We start from the raw sequence: 7,784 nt of genomic DNA on the forward strand, positions 1-7,784 counted from the left end.
AAGGAAATGTTAAGACGGGTGGGAGCAGACAACGAGACTTCCTGTTAATACGACGTTGCACTAAAAAAACATTGGTATAACGCCCGCGTTATCCGACGTTAGGTTATGAAACGTAGTGTGGTAACGGTCGGAAACAAGTTAATTTTGATCGGAATTCTCAACGGTAATATTTTGAACTGTTTAAAAACGGTAAAAAAAACCAAATTTATTTTTTCAACTTTAAATCTAATTTTTAGACCTATATATATATATATACACTAGCCGTTTACCCGCGCCAAGCGACGGGTGCAAATAATTTCTTTCGACAATTATTTCTATTTGGAAACATGTATGATTCGGCATTTAGTTTCTTTTCGGCAGACAATAATTACTTTCAATTATATAATTACTTTATTTTAGGAAATATGTCATACTAAAAATAAGACATAATATATTAGTAAGATCGCTAAACATTAGTTTCAATTCAGCGATTTGGAACCATAGGGACCAAACATTAGTGACAATTCAACGATGTCATTAATGTATGAAGCCTATTGATAGGGACTTAATTGACATAAGTATGTTTTCGGCGGACAATTATTAGTTTCAATTCAACGGTGGACATTTAATGTGGGTGCGATGAATAGTTCTTTCGGAGAATAGTTATTTTTTGTGGTTAGTTTCTTTCGAAAACATGTCATATTACGAAGAACGTGCAATGCATCAGCATGTAGTTTTCTTCACAGAACATGACATATTTAAATAAAAGAAGATGCAATGCACCGAAAATATATCATGTATCATTAAAATATATATCTATAATTTATGTTGTTATTTTTGGTTAAAAATAAAAGTGTTGCTAGCCTGGTACTCACGCGATGCAACAACGACAATTAGTTTCTTGCTTGTAGACAACGAATAGTTGCATTTCTGTAAAAAATTTGAAGCATGTCAAATTCGAAAAAATACACTATAAAAAATATCATTCAACACTAAAAGTATCTATCATATATGTTGTGTTTTGGGTTTAAGTAAAGTTATATTGTTGATTTGTTTAAAAATAAACTGTATGTTATTATTTCAGTTTTAATATAATTAAAATCTTAATGTGGTGTTTTATTTAAAAATAATAATAAACTTTTAGTGTTTAACCATAAAATAAATTTTTCAAACTATCCATGTTTTTATTTTTTTTAAAAACTAACTATTGTGATCTTAAACTAAAATTAAAAATATATAATAGGGTACACATTTCTAATTTTCTTTCATGTAAAATTTAAATATTTTTAGTCTATTATAAATTGAATTACTAATAATTATGAGTGTTATAAGACCCAAGTCAACACGATCGGTCGAACCAGTTGGATCGTGACTTGGTGAAGAGACCGAGCCAAGTAGAAGAAGGTCTTTGCATATTTACTACCCCAAATGAAACGATTGAATTAATAAAAAAACAGTTGAACCTGTGGCAATTGACCCAGAAAAACCCGACTTAATATTAAATTCTAAAATAATTAGATTAAGCCCAAATAACATCAGCCGTTCACAAACAAATGATTTAGGATTCAAAGATCAATGAAGTCCATAGACATTCAACAATCCAATAACTAAAGATGGAGAGAAAAATGTTGTCCATAAATCCAATTGGAATCTATCGTATCATTTATATGTACTTTTCGTAGCAGTTTACTTACGCTTTTCACGATTACTACATCCAACTGGAATCTATAGTATTATTTATATGTACTTTTCATAGCACTTTACTTATATTTTTTACGATTACTACATCCAACTGGAATCTGTAGTATCATTTATATGTACTTTTCATAGCACTTTACTTGTATTTTTTATGATTACTACATCCAACTGGAATCTATATTATCATTTATATGTATTTTTCATGGCACTTTACTTATATTTTTTACGATTACTACAATGTACTTTTAAAATCAAAAGTAGTATGATATTCCTTAAATTTCGTATGGTATAACAAAATAACAATGCCATTATGTGCATTTTCATTAACAACAGTTGCATGAAATAAAAAAATAGGGAAAAATGTTGTTTTTTTCCTAAGAGACCCAAGCCTCTACAAATTGATAAATAAAAAAGTTCAAAAAATTATAATCCAAAATAAAGAGAAAAATACAAAAAAATTCAACCGATCCACATCTAATGATTTAACCATTTCCTAATACGACAATCCTTCCCTTCCCCTATACCAATCAATTAGTAGCCACATGAAATGAGTTTCACCAGCTACTTTCAACCAAATCTATCGATCAAAAATTTATTAAGATACTTCCAAAGAAAAACAACATAAACAATTAGGAAAAAAAGGTTACTCGACACTTTCTTTGAACAACCAACAAAACCACAAACCAAAGGTCCACCAACCAAGAATGCAAAAAGAGCTGAGCCCTTAAAAAATCCCAGCAACTAAATAGTAAACCAAACAAAACAATTAATAAAAATCAAATTAACAATATAAGGGGTAAAATTGTCCAAATCTCCAATCAAACACCAAAAGATGTAGTACTTACACTAAGACCATCTGATAAAAGTCCATAATCTTCCCCTGCACGAATCAGACTTCAAATAAATTTCCCAAACCCAATAAAAGAATGGTTTTAATTAAAAGTAAGATGTTATTTTGGGAAGAAACTGAAAGCAAGATTATATATTTGTTTAAACTGAATAAATATACACACACAAACACAACAACAAATTTAGGTAGTAGGGGTATAACGGCCGATTACTTTTAGAAAAATAAAATATTATAGACGACAGGGGTAAAATGGACCTATGAGACCAGTGAGACCATAATAGGAAACATATATGTGAATCTGTGAAAACAAAAAAAAAAAGAAACATAGCAGTTAATTCATAACGAATATGTCAACTTATCTAATATAGCAATGAATTATGTTTGTGATTGTGTGTGTTTCTATAGCAAAAAGAAGGAACGGACCAAGAGAATGGGTGGGGTACAGGAACTGATTGAGAGTAAAGGGTGGGTGGTTGAAGAATAAAACAATCCTTTTTCTACAACAAACAAAATAAAACCACCAAGTATTGAGTGTACGAAACCACATATAACAGTAAAGTTGGAGTTTTGATAGTGATATTTTCAACCTTAAGAGGTTTCTGAAAGAAACAATCTCCTGGTGTTAAAACTATAATAATAGAGCAATTCAAACCAGAAACATCCTTGGAATGCTTGGAGTCAAATAGTGTCAACATTTGATATAAGAAATGAACAAAGTGAAGTAATAATATCGGAAAGATTGCAATTGAAAAAGAGATACCTGAAAAGTCAGTTTCTTGTCAATATGTTCAAACATAACACTGGGTTCAAAATTGATTTCTTAGATGCAAGGGAGACAATTTTCACAAAAAAATGACAGCTTATTATTTGACAGCAGGTATTCACTTATTATAAAAAATTTATACTTTCACAGGTTTTTATCAATTTCCACAAAATACGATTAACAAATGCAAGAGATTCTAAGAAATCGAAAAGATAAGAAGATATCTATGTAAAGCTACTATCGGATTTACATAAACAGCTAAACACGCACAAACATAGAGACAATATCTCGGAAAAAAAAAAAAGCAGAGCGTGACATACCAACACCAAATGGAACAGATCTACAAAAAAAAAACCCAAATATATAATCAATTTCTCACAGATTTGTTATAATAGAAAGCGGGGTTGCCACATATTAAGCATTGTAAACTAATCTAATTTGCTTAAAAGATTGATGAATTGATGGCTTAAAAATATGCGTTACTTGTAAACATATGAAAAATACAAAACAAACATGTAAAATCCAGAATAATGGAGAAAAATAAAAGCTCAGTGTGAAAAACTAACCTCCAGCTGACCAGGTTTTTATTTGGGTTCGTCTTTTCATTTCCTCTCATTTCGGAGTTGTAAACACACATACATGGTTAGGGTTTTTCTTATGAATAGAGAGATGAAGAAGACAATGATGGTGGTGCGCTTATCATTAATATTAAAGGTGGTTTCGTGACTGGTAAAATGTTGGTGATGGAGGGCGGCGATGGGTTGGAGCACTTTAGAGATAGACGAATGGCGGAGGAGTCGGTATAGAGAGTAGTCGTATTGGTGCTTGATATGAGATGTGGGGTTATGGGTGTGAGCTCGGGCGTGAATGGTCCGGTGGGTAGCTCTACTATTGTGTCTAGGGTTAGGGTTAGGATGAGGTAAAGAATGGGATGTGTATTCAAAGTTCAAAATGAATAGATGTATCTGATGTGGGTGACTGAGAAAAACTCTTTTTAGACACCATCCTTCATCGAACCATTTTTGGTTCCCTGCACAAAAAAAGAAGAGGTTTAGATGTTTGACAGAGACAGGGAAAAGAAATAAATAACTGTAAGTAAAATCTTTATAGATCTAATAACAAAAAAACCATCAATAACATTGAATCTAGAATTTGAAAGATCTATAAATATGAAACTTTGAAGTAACAAACCCCTTTAACTTTCAACTAATTTGGGGATGTCAATAAGAAGAAGCTGACCAATTCAATGGTCATGGAATACTCGGTCAATCTTATCTTAAAATTGATAAATTCAACATATGGATTATGACTTTTTCAAATGTTGACCAAATTAAGATTTAGGATTCTATGATGCATAAAATGAGTGTACATAATGCATTAAGGCTTATACCTCTTAAAATTCAGCCTTTGACCAAATATACATATTAAGGTATAATATATATATATATATATATACCTAGTTTATAATGTGGATGAACAACTATTGTGTGGACGTGTGAACAATGTTATTCTATGAGAATTACTAAAATAATAAGTTGTTTAGTAATGTGAATACACTCAACCTCACACAATTATTGTCATTTCCATTCATTCTCACTAATTTTTATTCATTTTTGTTCTCAGACATCGTTTTTCACTCATTTTCATTCTTGACAGAATGTGAATAATAAAAAAAGCCTATAATAACCTTATAAACGATTTAATTGGTGAGAATGTGTGATAATGACAATGAACGTATTCGCATTGTCAGACAACATTTTTTTCTTTGTCATTCTCACAGAATAGCATTGTTCACACGTTCGCACAATAGATGTTAATCCACTTTGAACCTAGCTCTCTCTCTCTCTCTATATATGTATTATCTCTCTCTCTCTCTCTCTCTCTATATATATATATATATATATATATATATATATATATATATATATATATATATATATTACCTACAATCCAAATTATTCCTCTCATCTTATTTTAAATCATCAAACAGTTTCTCATTCCATCACTATTAATCAAAACCCCAACACTCCTCCTCCAAACACAAACACAAATACATCTCCGCCTCTCGGTTTTGCACAATACGAGTTGTACGTGAACATCCTCAACACTTAAGACAACTTTTTTAATCCCGCCCCACCCCACCACAATTCCCTACAACTCTTCCACAAAACCTTTTCAACACATTCGCTACGGTGCAACAAAATACCACACAACCACCATCCACGCAAGAAAACGGTACCCGGGACGCAAGTACGAGGGGGGATCTGAAAAAACGGCCAACAAATGGAAAGCACAAAGGAAAGGGAAAGCGGTCGTGGTGGAGCAATCGGAAGACAAACCTCCAACATGGTGGAATGCGGAGGAAGAATACGCGTTAGCGGTTATATGGTTCGGGGCATCAAAAAATCCAATGCAAGGAAATGGTATGAGAAAAGGTGCTTTTTAGGAAGTTGTGATCGGGAAATTTCGGACCATTTTGAAGAAGGATGCAAATTATCGCAATAACAATATGTTGAGTAGCATATGGATTCAAATAAGAAAGAAGTGAACCAAGTTCAATTCCATCTACAACAAACTTTCATCGCATAAGCAAAGTAGTGCGACCGAATTTGACGTTTATAGAGTGGCGATGGAGCAATATCATGTCGATACGGGTCACGTTTTCGAGCATGACAAGATTTTGGGGATTGTCAAGGAATACCCAAAATGAAATAAAATGCGTTACAGAACAACAATCGAAGAAGTTTTGTGGCTAGGGTTCGTTCGATGTTTCGGACGCACGCACAAACATCAACCTCAATGCGGACACGGATTAGATATCGAACGACTTCAACGACATCGAAGAGATCTCCCCGCCTCGACATCCGATAAGTCACGACAAAGCGAGATGGGCTCAACGACATGCGGAGGAAGGCAAGAGTAAACATCAAGAGCAAGTGGAAATGAAACAAAAATTTGACGATCACAACGAAATCGCGCGTGAAAGATATGAGTTGTAACGGGAGCATTTGAAGTTCCTTCATCGTGAAGCCGAGAAAGATCGCATTGCGAAAGATTTGACAATTCTTCAAACTAAAGAGAATATGCCACCGAGACGGGCAGAGGTGCTCCGAAAAATGAAGGCAAAGATCGAGCGGAAATATTTAGGTGAAGAATAGTGTATCGGTTTTATATTTTTAAATTTATTATGTTTTCGGTCAATGTTTTTTTCTTCGTTGTAATGTTGTTTTTATTTTTAAAATGGTATGTTTAATTAATTATTTAATTTAATTATGTTTTATTTAATTTATATGTTTTTTAAAAAATATTATGACATAAATTAAAAAAATAAAACAAATTAGAAAAATAGAAATTAAAAACTTCAAAAAAATAAAATAAAAAATAAATAGAAAATGAAGGTGTTATCACATGTTATTTGATGTTGTCCATTTCCACATTGGGTGTTATAACACCAAAAGTATGACTATGATGATGGAGTGAACACTTTGGGTATGATAACATGTAATAACATGTTGTCCACACCTAAGGCTGTTGGGTGTGGGCAACAGGTCATATCATACATACTTATAAAACTAGCATTTTTTCTTGAATCTCATGCATTTGAAACCCCCATTCTTTTTTCCTTTCACCACATTCATTTGAAACTCCCATGACTTTTCAATTTCTTTATAATAATAATTATAATTTGTTAATTAGGTTAAATAAATATCAAATCTAAAGTGTAATCATATATAAACTAAATTTCAATATTAAAATAATATCTTTACTTCTACTTATAAAATTATGTTTTTTTAACTTTTAACATATTATACTTAATTTATTAGTTTTAATATATTGTTTGATGTAAACCATTATCATTTTAAATGTATAATTTTTGAACAATTTGTATAAAATACTTAAATTATTAATTAAAATATAACATTATAGGCTTAACTTAAATATAAATTTTATTTAACTTAAACAACCCAAAAACTATTTTTTAAATAGTTAAAAGTGATAAATTATAGTGTCTTTCTAATAATGATTGTAAGTTGGTTAATAAGGTTAAATAAATATCAAACCTAAAGTGTAATCATAAATAGACTAAATTTCAATTTTAAAATAATATCTTTACTTCTATTTATAAAGTTATGTCTTTAAATTTTAACATATTGTACTTAATTTATTAGATTTAAAATGTTGTTGCATGTAAACCATTATTAGTTTAAAGCTACAACTTTTGAACAATTTGGACAAAATACTTAATTTGTTAATTTAAATATAACATTACAATGTCAACTTAAATATAAATTTCAGTTCCACTAAAAAAAACCAAATAATATTTTATAAATAGTTAAAAGTGATAAATTATAGTGATAAATGTAAAAACTAAATTGTAATATCAGTTTAACTAAAATATTTCCTAAATATATTTTTATAATCGTTAAAAATTTTCAAATAAGTAGCTTAAAATAACTTATAATAACAATAGTTAAAAATAACTCTATATAAATG

At 30.6% G+C, this 7,784-nt stretch overlaps 1 long non-coding RNA gene across 1 annotated transcript; it reads right to left on the reverse strand.

Moving 5' to 3' along the window:
* Positions 1 to 2,079: 2,079 nt before the first annotated feature.
* Positions 2,080 to 4,407, reverse strand: LOC145051586 (uncharacterized). Its single transcript, XR_013683715.1, has 2 exons — positions 3,857 to 4,407; positions 2,080 to 2,557 (listed from the first exon to the last, which is right to left on the reverse strand). It is a non-coding gene; the product is annotated as an uncharacterized LOC145051586 (long non-coding RNA).
* Positions 4,408 to 7,784: the final 3,377 nt, after the last annotated feature.

This window comes from Lactuca serriola, chromosome 5 (assembly GCF_051521515.1).
Source record: "Lactuca serriola cultivar US96UC23 chromosome 5, Lser_US96UC23_V15, whole genome shotgun sequence".
NCBI lineage: Eukaryota > Viridiplantae > Streptophyta > Magnoliopsida > Asterales > Asteraceae > Lactuca > Lactuca serriola.